This window comes from Oenanthe melanoleuca, chromosome 9, assembly GCF_029582105.1.
Source record: "Oenanthe melanoleuca isolate GR-GAL-2019-014 chromosome 9, OMel1.0, whole genome shotgun sequence".
NCBI classification, from domain to species: domain Eukaryota; kingdom Metazoa; phylum Chordata; class Aves; order Passeriformes; family Muscicapidae; genus Oenanthe; species Oenanthe melanoleuca.
This window is the reverse complement of record NC_079343.1, coordinates 20,520,697-20,545,082: the sequence shown is the minus strand read 5'-3', so window position 1 is coordinate 20,545,082 and position 24,386 is coordinate 20,520,697.

The window sequence follows — 24,386 nt, the reverse complement described above, 5'->3', positions numbered from 1 at the left end:
TTGTGCAGGGCTCTAGGGGCACAAACAGGATGGTGGCAGCATGGTGGGGGATGCAGGTGGGTGAGCTGGGTTGGGGAGGGGTCACCCCACCTCCCCCAGCTCCAAGTGGGCTGGTGGTGTTTCAAAAAGGGGTCCTGCAGCCCTAACCTGCACGGATGGCACTGCCTTCTGGCCTGGGATGCAGTGGGATTGTGCTTGGGGTGCTGCTGCAAGGGTGGATTTTTATTCCTTGGTTGTTTTTTCTTTAATTCCAGAGGCCTGGTTTCAGTCTGTGGGCTGACACACAGAGTGATTTCAGTGCAGACATGAGGCAGCGCAGCTCTTCCTGCATCAGCTCACACCTGCTTCACAAAGCTGCTCTCCATCCAACACACACAGCCTGTTTGCAAGCTCCGTGTATGTTTGCATAACCTCGGGTTTTTTTGGCCGGAAACCAGGCTTTTGGGAGGATTTCTCAGGCTTTCAAAACCCATCATGGTGCTGGGGCTGTGAGTACGTGTGCTCTAACCACACAACGTGACAGGCGGGAGGAAGGAGCAGCGGCCACGGGAGGGAAGGATGGGCCTGTCCAAGCTGTGAAAGCAGACTTTTTGGGATCACACCTTGCTTTTTTTCCCTCTCCTCTGAGATATTTTCTTTCAAACATCATAAAAAGGTATTGGATATTCTTTCAAGGATGCCCAGGAGAGAGAGCAGAAGGAAAGCCAGCCTGCAGCGTGGCTCTGTGGATAACTGATTGCTTTGCTCATTTTGGTCTGACCCAGAACAAATATGTTTCATTTTTCCAATGAGCTGGTAAAAAAAATACAGTCCCCTTATTTCTAGTTTACTTAGAGCTGTTTTTTTTCCTCCCTTTTATTTTTTTTTATTCTCTTCTTAATGCAGGGCAATTTCAGAACAAAAAGCTGAAATCGAGACTTGAAAAATCACTTTTCAAGGTTTTCTTATTCTTGTCAATACGATTTTCCCCGTTCAGCCTGATTTCACAAACCATTTACAGTCACCTTGAAACACCTTTTTTTGGCCCTTTCACTGCTCAGCAGTCACCCTGCCCAGCTGTGGTCCCACTGCCCCCCAGCCAGGGCAGCAGGGCACCCCAGCAGCAGCAGCAGCAGCAGCAGCTCCCATTCAGGGTGTGTCTGGCAGTGCTGTGCTCCCCTCCACGCTGGGATCGTGCTGGCAGCTCGGCTGCATGCTGCTTCCCCAGCGAGAGACGCTTCAGACTAAAGCTGAGATGTGGTTTGCCAAAATATTTGACAACACGAAATGCTGCTTGGCCAGGTGCCAGAAACCCCATTTGAAAAGTGAAATTCGGCGTGCTCCAGCCCCAGGAGCCATTCCCACATAGCCTGGGAGGGCAGTGGCAGCACCCAGGTGTGGGGATGGAGCAGAGGATTGCCTCCCATTTCGACCCTGGTGGAGTATGGGCATCCCCAGAGCTGTGGGAGCAGTCTGCACCTCTCCTGCCCATGACAGGGTTGGGGTGATCCTACACCCTCTGGGAGGGCAGAGGGATTTTGCCTGAGATGGGGCATGGCCCTGGGACAGCCTGCCCTCTTCCAGCACGGCTCCCAGCCACAGACCCACCCTGACACAGCCTCTAGGTCCCACTGGCTCCAGCACAGCCTGCAGCTGAGGTGCCAGCCTGAGTGAATGAGCCTTTGCTGAATGCCAGCATTTTCCCCCACTCACAGGTGGCTCAGGGGGACTGTGCCAGGCTGTCAAATGGTCCTGGCAAGGCACCATTCCCTGGTCCCTGTTTGGGAGCTGTGTGCCATATGCCCTCCTTGCTGCAGCTTTCACGGGACTCCCACCTGCCAAAAGTGATGGCTTGGGTGAGAAGCAGAGCACAGTGGGCAGCAGGGCTGCCATGGGGTAGAAAAACCTCCCTCATGTCACTAAAAAATGTAGAAGGGTCTCAAAGCCCCTGTGGCAGCAGGACAGGATGAAGGCCAGGGCACAGACATGCTGCTCCTTTCCTTTGTAACTCAGTCAGGATTTAACGCTGGGTAAATCTGTCACATGGACCTCATCTTTTTCCCTGCACCGTAAAGTGCTGAGCACACATCAGGGTGCTGTAAAACTAACTCATAATAAGAAATAAGGTCTTCCAGGATGAAAAACTAATGTGTTATCCTCAGCACAGGGAGAGGTGTGATAGAAGTAAGTGGTATTTTTGGGACGTATCCCTGCCTTATCTACACTTTGTTCTCCAAACCTTGCTGTGCCAGGTGTTGGGGACATCCACTTCTGCCCAGGCTGCTGCCTCTCCATTACAGCCCTCACAGGATGCCCAGAGCTGCAGTGGCTGCATGGAAAGGTGCTGCCCATTGCCCTCCCACTCCCTGCCAACCTCCACTTGGAATAGCCAGGGTTGGTTTTTGTGCAAACCAAATATTCCAGCCTTCATTTGCATCACTTCATCTCTGTGCCAAAAAGAGAACACAAAATTAAAGAGCAAAGCATGTCAGTAAATACAAATCTAAAAGCAGAGAGCAGCGTCCCCGGCAGCAGTAACACATGTCCAAGAACTCCAAATCCCAGCATAGAAAGATGGCACTTCTGGAAAGACGGAGCAGAAAAGAGGAAAGTCTTCTCTGAGTTCCCTGAAGCATAAATCCCCGATTTGAGCTATGAAGTAGAGCATTAAGATGGAAAAAAAAAAACCACAACCCTTTGCCAGTATGGTGATGTTCATGAAAAGAATAAATATCTGGAAGGAGAGTGGCTGTTATTGCTGGAATAACACAATCACAAAGGAACACACCGCAAAGAATTACACTGGAACTAAGAGGGATGGATGCTTGCTCTGTATGCAATTAGGCACAGCTCTGAGGCAGGGAAACACACATTTTTCTAGAAACACTGAGCTTCTCCATAGCACAGAAACCACCTCCTGGATGGCAGGATAAAGTATGAAATAAAAAAAAAATAAAAAAAAAAGAATAAAGGGAACAGAAATCTGCAGTATCATAACAGAAATCACAGATCAATGTGTTTGCCCTAGGAAATGAACAGATACACATCAGGACTTGGCAGATAAAGGAGTCTCCCAAGCAAAGCAGAAACAGCTCAAAAGGGAAGGAACAAAACTGAGAAGGAAAGAAAGGGAAGAGGGAGCAGGCTCAGGAGCAGACACCATCAATCTGCACATGTGGAGAAGGAGTCAGTGGCAGTACCTGCCTCCCGACCAGCAAAAGCTGTACATGCAAAGAGGGAGGACAAACAGCCCTGAGAAAATACAGATGATTTGCTTCCAAGGACTTTTTCTTGCCAAAATTTACAGGCCTGCAGTTCTCAGTTAATAGATGGAGCTCCCCTTAGAGCTCCTAATGGAAGAGGCTGAAATGAAAACCACCCGCTCCCCGAGGGAGAGGGGGGTCAGATCCAACAGCCCGCGCGAATGTGTTCTGCATCATCTCTGCCGGGACAGACCCTGGACACCTCATCACACGCCCTGAGATAACGAGCTATGTGGAAGTGGGAATGTGGATTTTTAAATTAAAAAAGAAGAATAAGCGGCCTAGCACAAAGAAATCATCATCAGAAGGAAATCCCAGTCTCCCTGCACGCCTCAGATGTGCGGGGTTTTGCCTCTTCCCTCCAGGACACCTCCTGCCTGACTGCTGGTAATCCCACGGGATTTCTGTGCCTCATCTGCTTTCTGGGTGGAGAGGGTGAATCCATTAAAACCATGCAGATTTTGCCTTCCAGCTCCACTCCCCAGCAAAGAGCAGTTACACTTTGGTTCCTGTTGATACAGGGTGGGGAGGGCAGATCACCTCCCTCCAGCGCACCTTCCCTGAGGTGATGCTGCACAGGTGGACAAGGGGACTTGGGGACAGTGGCCAGCGAGTGCTGTGCCTGCTGCAGCTGTTTGGAAGAGGCACCCACTGCCAGCACCCAGCACCCAGCACCCAGCACCCAGCACCAACCAGCAGCGACTCCAAGCACGCCGCAATCAATAACTCTGCCCAGACGCAGACGCGCTCCCAGACCTGCACAGGCTGGCAGGCAGCAAATGACACAATGGTAAAAAGAGGGACCCCAGCAGCTATTAAACACAATAGGCAGCAAACGCCTCCATCGATATTCTGGACACACAGCCTAACTCTGGCCATAAATCACTCCCGATCACACTGAGAACACAACCTTTGCAGAGCTGGCGAGGTGTCGTTCAGCTCCACGGGCAGCGTTAAATGCAAACTGTTTAGTTAACGGGATGACATATTTGCAGTCTGCCTGCATATGTCCCGAGTTGTCAGCCTGTTCCCAAGCACACAAGGCAGTTGGAGTTCTGGCACCAAGCAGGGCACTGATGGGTCCAAAAGGTAATGGAAAAGTGAGGTGCCACAGAGGAGCAAGGAGCAGAGCAAAACCCAACTGGCCCATTATGCAGGCTGCAACATCAGTTTAAAAAGTCTGTCAAATGGGTGTGAAGGGATTATCCTGCCCCATTCATGTCCCCAGTTTGCATATTCAGACCCCTCTGTCCCTCACAACCCTTCTAACCCCTGTGGCCAGTTCTCTCCACCCAGATAATCCATGGGTAGCCAAGCAGGAGATGGGAAGGGGACCAGGACAGAGCAACCCCCACACTGCGCTCTCAAGGAACAAGGTGACCATAACTGAATTATCAGGCCAAAAGCAGATGAGTGAGCTCCCACTGAGCTGGGACTAAACAGTGAGCTGCCATCAGGAAAAAGTGTAACCCAGGAGCAAAACCGACACACAGGACCCAAGGGCACATCATGCAGGAGAAAGGCACATGCAACCATACATGTAGCATGGAACGTGCATATTTAATATATTTGCTTGGCAGATGGAATAACTTTGTTAACAGACTATTTAAATTCCTGAGGGGGTACCTGTAACTATTAGAAATTGATTTTATGAGCCTGTTATACAAACATTACACTTCAAGGTCTAAAGCATATTGAAATTCTTCCTGTTCTCTCTCAAACAGATGGTGCTAGGAATTTTTCTGAACCTACTCGTATCCATAAATACTACCCGCCAATCCCTCTTGCAAGACAAAAACGATCCTAATTAGAGCGGTGAGCCCTTACCATCTTTTCCTCATCACACAGTTACTATAAAAATGCTCCAGAATAGGACAGTTTTGGCAAACCCCTCCCTGGGCAAGTGGCCGTGAGTACTCCCCTACGTTTGCCTTGATCAGAATAAAAAAGGTTTCAGTGCCTGGAAACAAGGCAAAGAGAATGAGTGGGATGGCAACAGGAGTAGTCAGTGTCTGTGGGTAACAGAGGCTTGGAGCTGGGTAAGGATGAGGATGCAATGCCAGCAGTCTCATACCTCCAACCCAGGCTCAGCAACACACTCAGGGCTTCAGAGTACACCAAGAAATTGCAGAGAAATGAATGTGGGGGGTGATATTCTTCTACCACAGAAAAAAAAGGGCTCGAGGGATTGGTTTCTAAGGAAAAATTAAAAGAGCTTAATTTGCCAAGCTTGACTAGGCATCAGCCAGGAGCAGGCACTGGGGCTGGGAGAGCCTGATGAGGAGCCGCTGGTGCCCAGGGTATTTCCACACCACCAGGAGCTGCCTTCCAGGGCATTGCAAACAGGAGTAGGGGGATCAGAAGCAGGTTAGCACTGTAAATACAGCCCTCCCCTCCTCTGGGAGCCACCCACTTGTATCTGTGGCTTCCTCGGTAGGTGTTCAACCAGAAATGAAATTTTGCTCACTGAGATATCTTTCAGGGCCGGCAACAGATTCATTTAATCAAGCAGCCAGATTTGTTGCAGGGCGAAATTAATTTTGTTCTGGGTAGGAGTGGAGGTAGTTGAGGGAGATGAGAGCTCCTATTCAGGGGAGAGAAACAATACTTGGTGTGATAAGGTACCGGCCTCGCAGCGTGAATAGCAAACTGCAGCTCAGATAGGCCACCGGATATTTTTTTTTTTTTACTATACTGCCATTCATGAACAACCCTGAGCTCAAATACTGCCATAAAGAGCATTCATTGAATGGAAAAAAATCATTAAAAATTGTGGTCTCTTCCTGGACAACTCAGCAACAAAAAGTGCCAGCTACATTTGTTGAATAAATTGCTTGCAGGGAATAGTTTTTACTAGGTCTAAATGGGATGAAATTTAGCGTAGGGGGATGAATGCCAAGTACCACAAAACTATTCCTGGGTGTGAGAGGTACAAGGCAGGGAGCAGCCTCTCCAGGCAGACCTCAACAAAAAGCCCTGTCCAGACCCCTGATACATCCCTCCACCAGGCACCCCAGAGATCTGGGGCTGCTTGGTCTGAATTTGGCACTTCCGTGTCTCATCAGAGGGCAGAGGCTGGCCACTGGGTCAGGGACTGGGGCCACTGGGTTGAGCAAGTGGGCATGAGACTCTGGGGGTTCCCTGTGTGCCCTGCAACAGCCCAGCAGCAGATTTGTCCAGGTATCTCCTCACCAGCCCCAGCCCATTGTGGAGATTGCAGTGGATGGTTTGGATTTGGGAAGCTGAGAGGGCACCTCATGCACATGGGAGAGAGGCAGACCTTGCAAGAATAAGTTCACCCTTCCCCTCCTCTTGTTCCCCTGCTCCTCAGCTGCAGCAGCCCCCGCCAGGCTCCCATCCTCAGTCCATCCTCAGTGTTTCCAGCCCATTCCCTGCCCTGACTCCCAGGCTCACCCCAAAGAAGCACCATGATCCCAAGAACAGAGGCAGGCATGACACCAGCAACAGGCAAAGCTTGTCAACCAGTTATTTCCTAGGACTTCAGAGAAGGTAAGAGAAGAAGATCTTATTAAAGAAGAGAAATACAAAAAAAAAAAATCATCAAATGATTTGCTTATTCCATCTGCTCTCTTGTTTGGTCAACACAAAACAGGGGTTATCTCAGGCTGAGGGTTAGCACCCACTAAGGGAACATTACAAGGATATTTCACAACCTCCATCTCCGCAGAAGAGACAACATTTTTGTCTCTTTAATAGCCACTAAGGATGCCCACAGACCCCCAGCCCCCATGGGCAGGCTCTCAATGTGCCATTCTCCCCCCAGCCCCAGCGACACCCCAGGGCAGGCAGAGGCCGAGTGAATACCTGCAGGGTTTCCCCGGGCTCTGACCCGTGTGTGAAAGGAATCTGTGCGCTCACAGCGAGCGGCAGCTCCTGCCGTGCCCCGGGGCGCTGGCGCGTCGCAAATTGCCACAGACAGGGGACAGCGGCCGAGCGAGCCAGCATCCCTCCGTGTGAGCACAGAGGCACCGTGCCGTGGAGCAGCGAGGGGACAAACCCTTGCCAGGAACAGTGGACAGACCGCGGAGGGAAGGGAGGCTCCAGGGGGATCAGGCTGATCAGCCTCAGGGTCTCCTCCAGGGGCACAGGGCAGGAGGACGGCAGCGGTGCTGTCCCTGTCAGAGCACCCTGGGAATAACAGCTCACCTTGAGCTGTTTGGAGATTTTTGGCCAGACACAGAGTCTGGTGAGTCTTGTGGAGCTGTGAAGTGTCTCGGGGGTCCCAGGGGCATGGTCACCCACACAGCCCCACCGGCCACGGCAGGAATGGGACAGGAGAGAGATTCAAGGAGCATCGAAGATGCCCTTGGCCTAAGGACTGTAGTGAGTTCACATCAGAGAAGCAACACCCTTTCCAAAAGCAATTCAGCACCAGCCACATCCTGCTGCCACAACCAGATAAAAACTGAGCTGAAACTTGTGTCTCTCTGCCCACCTCCAAATTTCGCTTATTCCATGGATAGGATGATGTTGCATTTTAAGCAGAAAGGGTAATGCAACATAGTTCCTCATGTAATGGAGAAGCAAAAGAGAAAAGAGAACTTTATTTAAAGAAACACTACACATATATATAGGGTAGTACGTGAAAAACAAAATAGAAAAGATTCATTAGTCCAAGAAGGCAACACCTCTCTGAAAACATACTTTCTGCAAAATACCACGAGACACTCACACGGCTCTCATGCACCCTGCATGAAGAAATTGTTATAATTTCTTGTCCTTGTGAAGCCTGAGAAACTCAAGGCTTCAAGGCTGCTTTTTCCCTGGTTCCCAGAAGCATCCAACAACAGGATGAGACCCTGAAACAGTATGTTTCTACTCATGTCCTACTCCAAGTGCCTCCAAACCACTGACGGGAGGTGCTGAGGAAACCTGGAATAACAGCATGGCTCTGGGTCCAAAAAAACTTCCCAGGAATCAGAACCAGTGGCTGTGGATATGCCATGGTCACAGAGCTGGGCAGAGTATGCTGACACTTTCTTGCCAGCCCCATGAGCACTTCCATCACACTGGTACTGCAATTACAGAATCAGCCAAACGGTTAAAGAGGCTGGAGGGTTTGATTTAAATAAATAATAATAATTTAGCTTCCAAATTGCTCCCACATTGAGGTGCTTCAGGCTTTGTGCAATGCAATAAAAACCCTCTCTAAAAACAACAAAACACGCTAAAATGTTATCAGAAAAACACTACTCATTAAAATTAACAATTAAAACAAATTAGAAAGGCTCTACTGACACGGAGGGCGAAGGAGAGCATCCAAATGAGGAAAAATGCCTGGTAATTTTTAGTCACTGATAAGTAAAATAATGGTCTCATTTAGTACTGATTACCTAGAATTATTTAATTTTATTTCAAATTATTCAATTTTTGGTTCAAGTTACCTAGTAATTTTTAATTACTGATACATAATGCAATGACGAATGGCTCTTATTTACCTCTGTCTGCACAGAAGCGTGCAAGAAATCAATAGGCATTTCTGGCAAATTATTAAGCGACTTGATGAAATGACAGGAATGCTTTTCCCATTAGCAGGAGCTGCCGAGCCCCAGCCGAGGATGAGCTCTGGGGCTGGGCTGGGGCTGAGGGAAGAGAAGTCAGAGCAGCTCCAATGCTCCAGAACACGGAGCAGCTTTCGGGAAGCGATGGGGTCAGAGCTGGGAAAAGGCAAACCCGCCCCACTGCACTCAGGAAAGAGGCATTCGGTCCATTTTTAGCAGAGAGCAGGCTCAGCCACAGGCTCTTGGCTGCCTCATTGATTTTTCCCTCTTAATGGAAACAACCTGCAGGACTGAAAATATTTGCAAACTGCTCAGGACAAAAAAAAGGGAGCAGCAATAACAACAGGGGCGGAGGGGAGGCTCTTCCAGGGCAGTGTCGTGCTGTGCCCCTTCCCCAGCATCTCTAGGATGTTTGCCTTCCCCTGGGCATGCTGCCTATCTTTTATTTTTTTTTAAATCCTCAAGCAAGAGCATTCCCTGGGTATTTGCCACGCATGGACCAGTCTTGTTAAAGATATGAAGGTGGAAAGGGTCAAAGGAAGAGGAAATGATTGCCCTCAACCTGTGCATGGACAAAACTCACCTCTTGTCACCTGCTGGAGAACTCGTGCCTCCTGCCAGAGCCAGGAATGCTCAGGCAACTCGTCTAGGCAGGATTAGAGCTCAGAACAATCTTCATAAATCAGAGACAGAGCCAGGAAAAACAGGAGGGTGTTCACCAAGACAAGTGCAAGGTTCAACTGAACAAATACAGGGCAGAGGGGAGGAAGCCTAAATAAATACAGGGAGAAGCTGGCAAGGCAGCTGCTCTGCAGAAAAGAGCTGGGGGATGTAATGGATTGCAGGCTGAACACGAGTCAGGAGCCTTGTACTGTGAAAAAAAAAAAAAAAAAAAAAAAAAAAAAAATTAAAAAAGGAGTATTATTGGAAGATACAAAAAGAACATCTTGCCTCCAGCACCCTCCCCAGCCCTGCCAGAGTCACCCCTGTGAATATGTCCTATTTTGGGTGCCACCCTGTAATGGAGTGGGAAATGAGCAGTGAGAGCTGGCCAAGGTCAGTGAGGTGTGCCAGAAGTCTGCAAAGCCTTGGAGTGGTTGCCTGGCTGGGATCAGCCATCCCCTGGGGAGGGAGATGGGATATCCCTCAGGTGGAGGGATCCTGCAGGGAGGAAGGGCTCATCCATGGCAAGTGAGAAACAATGAGCTGAAGCTTCAGGGAGGACAAGCTCCTTTTGGCTGCAGTACCCATCAGGAGTGAGTATCACCTCCATCCCAGAGGGGCTGAGAAACCTCCCACACACCCAGCAGGGCTGAGCTGGTGCTGCCTTGGTGCTCTGCAGCTCTGGCAGCTGCTGCTCCCCCCTCCCCTTCCCAGCTCACATCCAGCCACGTCTTGCCCTGCCCAGCACCACCACGACTGTTTGGCTGCTGAAGTGTTTTCAGCAGTCACTCCTATTATTTTTTTTAAATTAAAGAAATAGCTGTGAAACACATGATAAAAATCTATAGCTCCCCTCGCCAGCTTGCAGATAGAGTCCCACGACTGTTCATATTGGAAATTCAATTCCAATCAGTGTATTGGCAGGAAAGGATTAGGGTCAGTGCCAAACACATTCATCCTGGCCAGCACTTACATGAGTCTCTGTGCTACTCTGGTACCTGCAGAGGGCCCATCTCAGGAGCTGGCTGCTGGAATGGCTCCCTGTGGGGTTCTCATGCCAGCACCCCATGATGTGCCCTGTGGAGGGTGTGGGCACATTCCTTGGTGATGCCTCCACATGCCCAGGCTGTGCCTGCTTCCCTTCTTCCCAGCAAAGCTCCATCAGAGAGCCCTGAGGCATCTGCTCTGGTCTCTGCTGCACAAGCATGGGGCCTGGTGAGCAAAACCTTCAATGCTCCTTCCAATACTGCTCCCTCCACCTTCCCAAGGACCAGCCCCTCTATCAGGATACATATAGACCACCTAACACACAGTAACTGGGATTTTGCACACAGTAGTGGTCTCCAGGACCCCCTTCCATCAACTCTGGGGCTCTGTCCCATTGTCTCCCAGTCCAAGCTGCTCAAATACATCTCCACACAGAGCTTGGTGCTCAGTAGAGACCAGGACACCAAACAGCCTTTGGGCATGTGAAGGCAGGGCCAGGGAGAGCTGTCCCAGGCTAAGGCAATACAACAGTGAATGTCACACTGGGCTCAGGTGTCTCACAGTTAAAGGAGATATTGGAAATAGAGTCAGCAGTGGAGAATTTCAAGCCATTGGGGTTTTTTTAGGAGCATGGAGATAAATCTGAATAAAAATGAGTAAGGTAGAGGCATTACCCACAGGGTCTTATCTGATCTGGCATCCAAACCTGCTATTGCCTCCACTTCCCTATCTCAAGGAGCTTTTTAAATGTGCACAGCTACAAATCACACTCTTTCAGTTTAAGTGTCAAATTAAATCAAGACAAACGTTCCCCTGTTCCACATTTCCTTTGGTCCTTGGCTAAGCCCTGCAGCCCTTTCCCAAACCTCCACCTCCCACAACCTGGCACAACCCCAAGCCTTTGCCTTGGGAGACATCTTCAGCCTGAACTTCCCATCCCTCTGGCATGCAGAGCTGCTCCACTGCCAGCCCCTCTTTCCAGCAAGAAAGTTGCTGAAGATTTTTTGCAGAGGAGTTTTGCTGTCAAACTCTTCCAGTTACCAGCTTTAAGCCCTTTACCAGAAAAAGTCAGGGAAAACCAGAGTTGGTTTTGGCATCCAGCTCACTCTGCATTGAGTGTCCATCCCTCATGCAACAGTGAAAGCTCTGCTGGGACAGATGGTGAAATCCAAAGAGGGAAAGCTAAAAACTGATAAGAAACTCATTTTTACACCAGCACATGATTTATATGTGGAACTCATTGCCGTAAGATACAGCGAGGCTGAGAGTTTTGTAAGATTTTAAAGAAGATCTGACATTTATGCAGCTAATAGAAGATTCTGTAGCTCCATGAGTCAAGGTAGATAAAAGGAAGATGCCTGGAGGGAAGATAAGGCCATGTGCTTCGGAGCATAAGCTAATGACTAATAGCAAAAGACAAAGAAGAAAGCACCCCTGGGAGGCTGGGTTTTTCCTGTGTACCAGGTGTTTGCTTGTACCTTCTCTGAAGGTCCTGGCACATGTTTCTGCAAGATCGGATATGTGACGAGCTGCATCCCAGGCTTGCCCCAGGACAGCAACTCCCCTGCTCCTAAAATTCTAAGTTTTGTTTTGGTTTTAAATTAGACCCAGATCTTAAAGCTCTGAGAAGCCTCTGTCATTAATCCTCCTGACACACAACCTGGCTGCATGCACTGGAAATCATTGCTCAGGGGTTGGCAGTGCTCCAGGCAGAGGGGACTGAGTGCTGACTCACAGGGGCCCCAGGGATGCTGACACTGAGGGCAGGCACCAAGGATGTCATCTTGGCTGTACCTGCACAGAAAGATCTTGTCTGAGCAAGAGCATGGTGCTGCCTGGACTCTGCCAGGGCTGGAGGGACATGGGTGATGCTGGCAGGACAGATGGGTGCACTGCTGGCTGTTTCCCATCTGCACAGAGGGGACCCCAGACCCCTGTGCACTCAGGTACTCCCACTGTGGCACTTGCTGCAAAGCATGAGGCCAACGTGCCACAGTTCAGGAGGCACAGTGGCAACTCACAAGCCTCTCCTCTGTATCAGGGTTAGGAAAGATATCACATATCCTGGGCTGGAGCTGAACCAGGGACACAACTGCTCAAATGTGCTGATGCTGGGTGTGGTGGCACCAGGGCTGTGTGCTCACTTGTATTCCCACATCCCATCTCCATGTTCTTCCAGTGCAGCAACACTGCCACAAGCCCACCTCCCACCTCTGCCAGACGTGCTGCCTTGCTGCCTTCTCCTCCGGAGCCCCTCGTGCCCGTGCACTGACACCTGGAGCTGTCACTGGCCGCCTGCTGGCGCCTGCTCCGTGCCCTGGTCCAACATCTCTTACCTTTGCAGTGTTTACATGATCTCAGCCTCCTCCTCCCCCAGCCTGTCTGCAGGCTCTGTCCTGCCTGTCGGTGCACAGAGCTCTCTTTGTACAGCTACTGTCCTCCGAGACATGGATGTTTAGGTCCCAGGACCCATCCCCTTCCCCTACATCCCTGCATCCCACCCCCACTCCATCAGCCAGCTCTAGGGCCATTAACACCACCCAGGGTCCTTACCTTGAGATTTGTGGCCCCAAATGCTCTTTTGTCTCCTGATCAGTGCTTCTGCACAGAAGTGGACCCCATCTCTGGGGCCAGCCTGCCATTCTTTGCCTGGCCTGCACATCTGAGTGTTTCTGGGCTTGGGGAAGGTCCCTCAGCTGCAATGGAGATGAAGGTCAGAGCACTGGAGGATGATGATTTCAACTCTACTGCTCAGACTCCTTGTTCCTTGCCTTCATTGCCACCTTCCCACACCCACTTTTCCACTGCGGTGAGTTAAACCCTCCAATTGCTCTGCAGCCCCATGACTGAAGCTGGGTATTTTCCCCATGGGTGCTGCCACTCTCCTCCTGCCCAGCTCCAGCAGCCCTGCCACAGTCCCCTCGCTCACCCCACCCTCCAGGGCTGCTGCTCCCCCTCCACATCCCCATCCCTGCAGGGCTGGTCTCCTGAGCTTCCCCACTTTGGGCAGGAGACAGGCTCAGCTGCAGCACTCCAGTCTAAACACAAACACAGGTACAGCACCCCGACCTCCTCCGCCTCTTCCTCCTGGTGCTCTCCCCATATGCTTGGTTGTGCCTCTCCCAGCCACAGTCTGTGTTTACTGACAGCACTTCAGCCTACCTAATTCAAGATTGGGAGAACTCTGGGGAAAGATTGCTTTTTCTTTTATTTTCATATTTCCACAGCACCAGCAGACCCAGGACACACACAGCCCCATCAGGAGCCAAATGGGTACTGGCTCCATCTCACTCTTGCCTTCGTGCCATCAGTGAGGCTGATGAGCCCACATTCCAAGGGCTACAAACACAAAGAAAAGAAGAAACCCTAAAATAAATCCCTCCGCCTGAAGCTGGCAGCACCCAGAGCCGTCGGGGAAACCCATCCCACCCTCCTTGCCTCGTTGAAAAGGCTCAGCTGCCACTCAGCGGGCAGGACCCAGCTGCGAGGGCTGGCGAGCCTTTGAGCATCCCGGCACATTGCGGCGGGCGGGTGGATTCGCTCCATCCTGACGTAGCAGAAAGTCGCAGCTGCGGGGAGCGCTCCGGCATTTGTTACAAAACAGCTCCCCACCTTTTTTTTTTTTTTTTTTTTTTTTTCCCCTTCTCTTTCTTTCTTCTCAAAAACAAACATATTTGCTTCACGCAGCGTTTCGGGCTGTCCCCGAGCGTCGCAGCCCTGGTGCCTGGTGCCATCTTCAGGGCATCTCCCACCAGCTCTGCGGGAGGGCGTTCCTGGCCGCAGCTCCTCCGAGACCAAAGGCGAGGGGAAAAAAGCCAACAGGCAACTTCTGGAGCACTTTCCACAGCGCGATCCAAGAATTAAAAAAGCTAAACAGATTTTACATATTAAGACTACAACCCTTTAGTGCAACATTAAAGACTATTTACTTAAGAGGTTGTGGATGTTACGCTGGGAAGTTTTCCCTTCCACAGATGCTGGGAGCAGCGATGGGAGAAGCCTGGAACCAGGAGTTCGTGGTGTTTTATGGAGTTTTATGCTGCAGCCAAAAATGCTCGTTATCCTCCCAAAGTGGAGGCTTGCCAGTGCTGCAGTGATGGGCAGCTGGTCCCTGGGTGATGGCTGTGGGTGCTTTTCTTCTCCAAAACCACGCATTGAGGGCACCTGTGGGTTGTCACAAGCAAGTCACTGCCCTTATGGATATTTACGGAGTTGAGGATCTGGAAAAGCATCCATAAATCTTACCCTGCACTGTTTTCCCAATATGACATTGCCCAACCTTTCCCTCCTCCCCCCTCCAGCTTCTCTCCTCTGGATGACCCTTGGGAAATCTGGAGAAATTAGAGATTAACAGAAAAAAAAATACTTCACCTAATCACCAAAAAAAAAAAAAAAAAAAAAAAAATAAAAAAATAAAATATATATATATATATATATATATATATATATATATATATATATAAAATCAGAAGAGCTCGTTGTGAGCCCAGGAACCTGATGGGCTTTAAAGCTCCAAGTTTTCCTCAGACCTCAGGGAGCCGTTCCCACTCCTCCGTTGGAGGCGGAAAGGAAGGCAACGCCTCCTGCTAAATCCAGATAACCCTGTTCATCATCTGCCGCGGATCTTGAGCGTTTGTACTGGAGAGGAGCCAAACACTGGGAAATCCAAGCCTCACCTCCAGCCCGCTCTTGGGCCACCTGTGCTCGTGTCAGCACAGCTACGAGGGCCCTGCGCCGCTCCCGAGCCGTCCTGTGGTTTCCTCCCACCCCAGACGGCGCTCCTGGAGCTCTATCTCCAATCCATTATGCTAAATGGGAGCAACCAGAAAGCCAGACTTTGGGTCAGCAGATTTTTGCTGGGGGGAAGAAAACTAAAAAAGAGCAGGTTTGGCTCCTCATAGACACATTTCCAGCTACAAGAAACTGTGGGAAACCCCAGTGGTGCTCAAGGAGCCATTTTGCCCCAGTTTTTTGATTTCTCTTCTCTGTCCAGGTCTGTACCTGCCACAGACTCAGTGATGTCTCCATGGTTTTCAAAGTTACAACCACCTGAAATTGTGTTTAGATGAGAAAAGCAGCTTTCATTAATGTCTAACATGTCCCTTGTGTGCCTAAAATGGTCAGAAAGCTGAAGAAAAATTAAAAGTCATAATGTATTTTTTTTATTCTTATTGATTTTTAAGCCTATTTCATTTTGGGGAGCTGGTTTGTAATTTTGGAGCGCTTGTGGGATAATATAAGTATCCGAGGCCTCATGGCAGGATTGTACAAAGACTTTTACTCATGTTTTATTTTTCAGTAACCTTGATAACAAAATACAGTCTTGTGGAGAAGAGTTTTTAATATTCAGGCTGCCAAAAATAATTGCTTTTCAGTATTACGTGCTAAACCACCTGATGGGGCCACGGCACTGGAATTCACGTGGGCAAGCTGGCCAGGACAGACCTCTAGTGAAATGTGGGGATCAGCCACCTCATCCCAGGGCTGCCCTGCTTTTCTCTGACTTTTATTGCATGACCCTGGACTTGCCACCAGAAAACTGGAAGCGCCAGGATGTGGTGGCATCTCCTGGTGTTCCTGGGGAGGCTTGGCTGGCTGTGCAGGGCACTGAGAGCCCAGCAGCTTCACATGCACATCCTTGCTCAGGAAGCCATGCCTTAATCAAGGCTCTGGGATCCTTCCTTGCCTCGCCTGAGGCGGGGGGATTTTAACTCTAAACACATTAGTGTGCGAGATTGGAAGGTAACGTGTCCTCCCGGGGCTGCCGAACAACGGAAAGGAGCCTGGGTTTCATTTGCACAGAGTGTGCAGAGGGAATTTCCCTAATCAAATAAAAAGAAAATGAAAAACTCACTCTCTCCAAAAGTTTAATTCTCTTAATTACATTAATTGGAGAAACATAGGAGCCTCCTTTGCACGCCTTTCTTCTCTGCAGAGAGCTCTTGCATGAGGGTGCAAGCTGGACCGGCATCTGCTGTCAGCATGGGATGGGGATGGAGGAGGCACAGCAGGGATGCTCTGTGGTCAGCCTCGCCCCAAAAAGAGCCTGGGTGACCCTTGCACTGTCAGGTGACCTATTAATCCCTGGTTCTCCAGCCTTTACCTGCTCCAGATTCCCGTCAGGTGTCAGGAGGGTCATGGGGAGCAGAGCGACTCTTCTCACCCCGGCTTCTCCAAGGCATTTCAGCAGCCAGGAGGCGGTGGCACGTAGCCCTGGAGGGGGCTGTGCTGTGGGCTGAGGTTCTGTGTCAGCTGCGGCCATGGGCACCCCCTGCCAGGTGCTGCCCACCTGCACGGCCGGGCCCCACCGCCCCTTTAGCACACGGGCTCGTTTAACGCTTCCTTGGGGACAGCGGGGAGGTGACATCATGGCGAGCAGCAGCAGAGAGGGGGAGCGGCTTCCGCCCCGCTCTGCACAGCCACGGCCCCCCAGCACCCCCTGGGATTCACCCTGTCGGCTTTAACCCCTTTGCTACCACAAGGAAGGCAGGAACTCGCAAACCTGCCACGGTGCTGGGTGTGTGTGCTGCCCGTCCCCACTGCTGGCCGTCCTGAGCCAGGTGGGGTGTCCACCACCTTCAGGGGTGGGGACCATCCCCCAGATCCTCACAACACAGAGGTGACAGGGAGCAACAGCATAAATATGTCAGAAATGCGTGCAAATCCCAGCCCTACTTGGGAATCAGTGCTTTTGGAAAATCTGGAAGGAAAAGGGATTTTGAACTTGAACCCACACAAGGCTCCTGCTGAAAGCAGCCTGGCCCCCACCCGACCTGCCTCCAGCTTGCTGGAGAAAAACAAACAATAAAGTAGGAACACGTATTGCTCTGCTCTTGGGCAAAATGTCTTCCTCAAGGGTCGTAATTCAGGTTTCCCGGGGCACCTGAAGGGCTCAGGGGAGGGTCAGTGTTTGGGTGAGCTGAGGAAAAGTGAGCTGGGTTGGACAGCAGGATCCCCCTCCACACGCCAGCTCCCCAGCAGTCAGCCAGGGGCCTGCTCCCCACTGACACTACAGCAGGAAAGGTGACTCTATAACTATAATTCTAATATATAATGAGAAAAGTCTGTGTTTACTAGAAATAAAAAAATAAAGAAAATGGACATGGCCAGACCATTTGGCTGAACGCTTTTCCTCGGTTAAAAAAAAAAAAAAAAAAGAAAAGAAAAGGAAAAGGAAAAAGCCACCTTTGTAGGGAGATCACGTCTGGAAAATTCCAGCCCAAATGACATAAGTTATGAGCAATTGAAAATTCGGATTAGAAAGGAACTGAGCAAAAACCTCAAGTATGAGCATCAGCATCCTGCTCACAGGTCCCCATTGCCTGGGCAGAGGTCAGCAGTGGGATGGCTCCCAGGGCACGGACACTCCAAAATTTAGGGCCTGGGGAGGGGAGAAGGGGGAACCCCTAAGTGACATCATGGTGCTGGTGGAGCAGGGAGAGTTAGGGGCAGCCAGGTATAATCTAGAGCCTCCTCCCTGGGCAGTCAGTATCAGCAAAGGTGTCAGTCTAAGGTGACATAAATTACCCACAGCAAAACCCTTCAGCCCAAACACCTCCTGTTCTCTCCTGCCATCTCAGGGCAGGGTTGAGGCTACAGCCCAAGTTTGGGCTGCACATGAGGCTGAACCTGCTGAACTCCTGTTGTTTCATGCTGCCTTAGCTCAGCTGGGGCAGCTTTGTGCCAGAAATCTCCTAACTGAATTTACTCCTGGCTTGCTGGAGGTCGGGCTGTGCCAAGAAATGCACAGGTGCAAATTAAATCAATATACCTGGTGTGGGGAGGTGCTCCCCGGGGACAGAGATGTGCCTGCCTTGTCTGGCACAGCTGCAGGAGCACTGGCAGCTCCGTTGCCCCAGGGCAGAGCACCAGGAGCGTGTCCTGCCCTGGCTCCCTGGCTCTGCTGATGCCTGTTGCAGTATGTGAGGCTGGATGCAGCAGGGACTGCATCAGGATAAGGTCCCTATGGGATCAGGGTAACCCAGTGCAAACCAGGTCCCATGGGGACAGCAAGAGGGAACTGCTCCTTCTTCTGGGCAGGATAGGGCTGCTCTGCCCCAGCTCCATCCCATGATGTTCCTTCCCTGGCAGTGCTGGTGCTGGAGATCCTCCTTCCCTGGGCTGCCATTCATGTCCCTCCCTCACTTGGTGTCCTAATCCTGTGTTTCAGTGTCATCAAGGAAGGGAGAGCTCACAGTCCTCCTTGCAAGCTCCCAGGGTGGGAGGCCACCTCACAAACCTCCATGCTGTGGGATGACCTTGCAAACCATGGTGGGGGAATGCATTGCATCCCCATGGTAGGAGGTTCCCCCATCCCGGGCTCCACAGCTCTCTGAATGGGGCAGAGATGGGGTTTGATTCCCACAAATGAGAAGGTACAGCAGCCTCAGACAGGCAGTGACAACCCCAGGCTCAGCTCAGCTCTTCCAGGTCACTGTGGTCATGTCCACAGTAATGAACAAAACAGTGCCAGGGAGTGGGAAACTGTGAGCTCAGCTCTGCTAAAGAGACTCTGCTAAACATGGCTTGGAGTGGTGTGGGACAGGGACCCTTCCTGGGTGACAGGGTGGGCATGGTCCTGTCTGGGATCCTGTGAGATTTGGATACCCTGAAAGTGATACACTTCATGCTGCTTGGCTTCAGCCTGTCTGGACAAGCTGTGGCCAGCAGCCAGGCAGCACCTGGGACTCTGAATCTTATACACCCAGGACAGCATCCATGGTGTAGCTACAGAGGATGGGATTCAACTACCCAAATATAACAGTTCCCACCAAGGTGGGTGTCTGTGCTGCCTTCATGGCTCTGTCACAGGGATGATCCTGCCTGTGACACTGTGCCCAAAGCAGGCAGATACCCACAGTGAGAGCCACCCAGCTCCCAGGCCCCAGCACAACGGGACTGGAGATGCCCTTTGTCAAGTGAGGGTGCAGAGACCTCATGTGGGAGCCAGGCCTTGGGCTTGGAGTCAATGAACCCAGCCACAGCCTGTCCCAAATTTGTTTTATTTTCTGCATTGTTTATTGGCACCCAGAATGGCCCTGACAGCGTGAGGGGCATTGCACCCCTGTGGCAGTGCTGTGCACACCCTGCATCAGCCCCAGAAGCCAGCACTGGCCAGGATCCACAGACAGCATCACCCCCCTTAGCGAGGGCTGGGAGAAAGGCAGGATCGGTGGTGTTATTTTACTTAATTTATGATTAAATGCCCCCAGAAGAGTTTAGCCCTTATTACCGAGATATAATGGCCTATTAAGGGAGCAGCATTCCCTGGAAAGCAGCCCAGTGTCAGTGACTCCTTATTGCGATAAGAACTTAATAATCACACGTGGGGCGAGGACAGGAGGAAGCCACAGCCTGCCCATGGCGCAGCCCGGGGCTCCTGCCCGCGGGGAAGGGGGCTGATGGGAGCCCCTCTGGGAGCTCTGCTGATTGAGAAGGAAATCCCCACGCTTGTAAATCTGTAATTCCTCACTAAATGCTTCATAACGACAACAAATGGAAAGTAGTGTCAGAAACCTCTCATTTTCTTTTACGGTAAAGTCATGTCCTGAAGCCAAAGGAAGGAACTAGAGAAAAACTAATAGTTCACTCACTGTTTAAAATGTGCTGGTCTTCAGCATCTTTGTGGTTTCTTTGACCTGTTTTCCATGTTGTCCTACGGGCAGGGTGGAGAGCCTGAGCCCTGTGTGTCCTCTACCCTTGTAATAATTAATTTCAAATTTATCTTTCAGGAGAAGGGACCCCCCTCCTCTATGCTCATTTCTGAGCGCATCATTCCTGAGTGTGATGCTTGCTTGCTTCTGGGTTTGTTATTGAACAGGGAACATTTTCTCAGCAAAATGTAGAGCTGAGCGATAAGGACTGGGCAGGAACTGATAGAGACTTTGCAGATCGAATATGATGTTGTTTATTTGACTATGATGTATATTTAAAGGTCTCAGTTACAATTGGCCCCAGGCACTCTCTAATGAGCTGCAGCTGCCTGGACTCTCATTAGCTTTAATGACATCTTCTCAGTACATTTTTCTTGGGGTAAGACCTTGTCCTCTCTATGGTTGTGCACACACTAAAACCAAGAGACATCTCACCCTAAAAGGGCAGCCAACTCAAAACAGTGGAGCAATGATAAATGATGCAAGTGCCCAGAAGAGACAAACCTTTCCTGGAAGAGTCATTGTTTATTTAAGGCAAACTAAATGTAATTTACTTTGGCACGCCTTAGAATTAGCCCGGGAGGTATTTGCGCCGAGGCTCAAAAAGTGGGTAACAAAGTCACCGTGTGTGTTCAGCAAAGATCAATTTGCAATTTCCCTGATTTTTGCCATTTGCCTTACTCAATGGGCAACCATCTGCCTTCCCAAGAGCCACTTTCAGAGGCAGAGAAGCGGCGAGAAAAAAGCCTGGATGAGGAGAGGAGGTGAGAGCAGCAAACACAAGCGCCAGTGTTGGGCAGCGCCTCCCGCTCCCGCTGCAGCCCCGGAGCTGCCGGCGCTCCAGCACGCTGCTGCTATTGATCCTGCCCCTCCATGCGGAGCCCCGGCCTCTTTTCTTCACTCTGGGTATGTCTTCTGTGCTCTGCCCCTACCGCCAGCGGAGGCCTTATCCGACTTCCATCTCTTCTTCGGAGAATTGAGGGAGCAGTCATTAATCATCCGAGCTGTCCCCTCCGTGGGAGCACAATGGCCTCCTTTATCCTGCACTTCAACAGCCCTGACATGTACAATAACAATCAGCCTTGACGTATCTGTATTGCACCAAAGAAACTTACTCAAAAGGTTCTTTTGCAACATTTCGGGTTGTAGTTAAAATATATTGGTGTATTGTGAGGCGAGTGGTACAGATCATATCGGAGATGTATAAGGGTTTCTAGGTAGCGGGGCAGCATCTCGCAAACATTTTTCTGGCTCTGTTGCTAACCCTGGCAGCAGAGGTAGAGATGGCTGGTGCAGGGAAGGTAATCCATGCTTTCATGGGGTTGTTTTCCATCCTGACTGTTTTCTTAGGGAATCTTTCTAACGGGGAAATTTGGCTGCTTCTGACTGAGACGTGCAGAGCTTAGGAAATTCCTATCCCGAACTGAGTGCTGCTCTCATGACATGATGGATAGTAAAGCACCATCCCAGCAACCCTGGAAATATGAGATGAAACTTGTATCTCCCAGCTGATGTCTTCAGACCAGTCCCACGTTCAGGGATTTCTCCTCTACTGTGAAATATGGTGGAATTTTGTCCCCAAAACCCCATCAGAGATACAAAAGTCTGCAGAGCTGCTCATAGGATTTGTCTGAGGGAATGTTTGGATCTCACTGCCACCACCACACGTGTGCACCAAATGTCCATGGACACAAGGCAGGAGAAGACAAACTGGTACCACAGCTCTTGGGCATGTGGGGGACAAGGAAGAGGTCAGCAGAGGGGAAGGGAGACACGAAAGAGAAATTCTGATTGAAAAAGCAGCAAACTGCCTTCACCCACATTTAGTCAGCTGAAAGCTGTGTTAGAAATTTCTAAGCCCTCCTTAAATTCCTGGGCTCCAAAATGCCACTGAACAGAGGTATTTCTGGACAAGTTGCAGGAGCTCCCAAACAACGAGGGAACACTAAGAAAATACAGAAAGATGGGGGTGGGGGAAATAAAAACAGGAAACAGGTGGGATTTACTTCTCCCATTCCCCCCCTTGTCGTTTCACTGCTTTCTGTGGGGGAAAGCTGCACCTCTGAAGCTCAGATTAAATAGTTTGCTACAAAATAAAAATGCATCTGAGTTAACAAGCTCTGAGATTTAGGGAGACGCCGCTCGGGCAGATACACGCGCAGGTCACCGGGGCATTTCTCAGCTCTCCAGCCCCGTGGGTAACTGCTCTGCCCCTTCCATCCTCAGTGAAACATAACCCTGTCTGCTCCCAGCCAGGCAAGCTGCACTCGCTCAGCTGTCCCAGCAGCCCGGCCTCCATTTGGCTTCATTGCTGCAGATCCAACACCCTGCTCTGCCTGAGAGCAGCTGGGGCTGAAAAAGCAGCAGAACAGAGCAAATATTGGGATTATTTCAGTTCAACGGCCTTTCTTGAAATGACAAATCGCTTTCAGTCCTCTGTGCTGGACAAATGGGTGGGTGAAGCAGTGCTGGGGAGTTGCAGTGGTGAAGCTGTCCTGGGACCCCCATGCTCTCCCTGCAGAGCTGCTGATCTGCTCCAGGGCAGGCAGACACAGCGTCCCCAGCACCACGCGAGCCGTGCCAAGCAGAGCTGCACATGCTGCCCTTTTGCTTTTAGCCAGGAATCTATCTTTTTAAACACAAATTTTCTGCTGTCTGCCTCCATGGACTTTTAAAAAAACCCTATTTATTTATTTATTTCCTTCTTTCTGAAGAGATGTGGGAATCGAAAAGCACATGGCTCACAGCACACAATGACCTGGCCAGTGCTGCTGGTTCCAGCAGAGCCAGAGCCAGGCTGTGGGCATGCTCTGAACAGAACCATGCCCTTGGCAGCCCCAGAAGTAAAAGCAGCTTTTCTCTCTGACACAAACTACACCCAGGTCCAACCTCTCATTCTCAGTCCTCAGTTCTCTTCATGAGCATCCATGGAGCTCTTGCTGCTGAGTGCTGCAGGTGGGTGTGGGTGATGCCACCGACTGAGCCAGAGGCCAAACAGATGCTTCCTACTTGGTCATGTTCTGGTGCACTGGTTTGATGTGTAATTAGAATTATAAATTTATCCCATCCTTCCTCCTACAGTCATGAATTACCCTGATCTCCTCACCAGGCTTTCATCATTTACAAATGTTTGCAGGGATGACTGAATATGGTGTTGGGAGGGCTGTTCACCCCTGGCCACGTGCCATCATCATCCCACCACCCCAGCCAGGGAAAGGCATTCCAAACTGGGAAAGGCACACTGTGGGCAGCTGGCAGAGGAGAGGGAGAAGGTTTGGGCAAAGCATCCCAGGAGCACCAGGTGAGGCTGAAAGGACTAATGAGCTCTGCCCTCCTCCTGCTGCGAGCTGTGGACCCAAGCAGAGACATTTCAGCTGGTAGAGACTTGCACATCAACATATCCATTCCTCCAGGTTTTCCTTTCCAGCTTTCCCCCAAATAAAGGCTCATGCTTCTCTGCAGCAGGCTCAGGCCCCAGGCTTTTTATTATTTCCAAGGTCATTTGCTCTGCAGCAGGGCTGGAAAACAGAATTGCCTTTCTTGTGCTGTTTATGTCTACCAGATACACACTACTTGCTTTTTCATTTGGATTCATTTTCTGTGCTGTCCTGAGAGAAAGGAGCAAAGCAATTTTCTATTTACTGCAAAATTCCAACTGAGCAATTTTGTGGATCTGGAGATTGTCAGGAAGAGGTTACTGGACTGTGTACATAGAGGAGGAGGAGAGCAGAAGTGATAGGAGAAGTGCACAGAGCATGAGAGGCGATAGCTAAAGCTGTTTCAATCCCATCCCTGTCTGAAGAAACCTTTGCCTAAACACCCAAGACTGGTAACTATTACTGGATGTGTGAGTAATTCCTAGATAATTTTTTAAGTATTTGGAAAAAAACAATGCATAATGAAAACATTACGTTATTGTCGTGCTGCTGACACTGTTGGCCAGATTCTCAGCTGCTGTGAATCATGATCTCGCCTTTGACTTGAGCAGAATTATCCCTTATTTTTCCCAGCTGAGGATCCATTGGGCAGCACTCGTGCCACCTTTGCCTTGCAGGTTAAAGTGAAGTTATGCCTAAACAGCTGGTAAATTTGGTGCCTGCCCGTGGCTTGGCTCTGAAATGCAGCCAAGGCTGCAAAGTGCCAGCTCCTGGCTGCTGTTGTGTCCAGCCCAAACCCGATGGGGTGAGCTTTGTGCAGATCTGGTGCTAGAGAGGGCAGGCAAAGGCTTTGCTGGATGCCACGGATGGGAGCCCAGTGAGGACAGGGCTGCAGCCAGGGAGCTGAGAAGCACCTGGCTGGCAGGAGGGAAGGGCAAACAA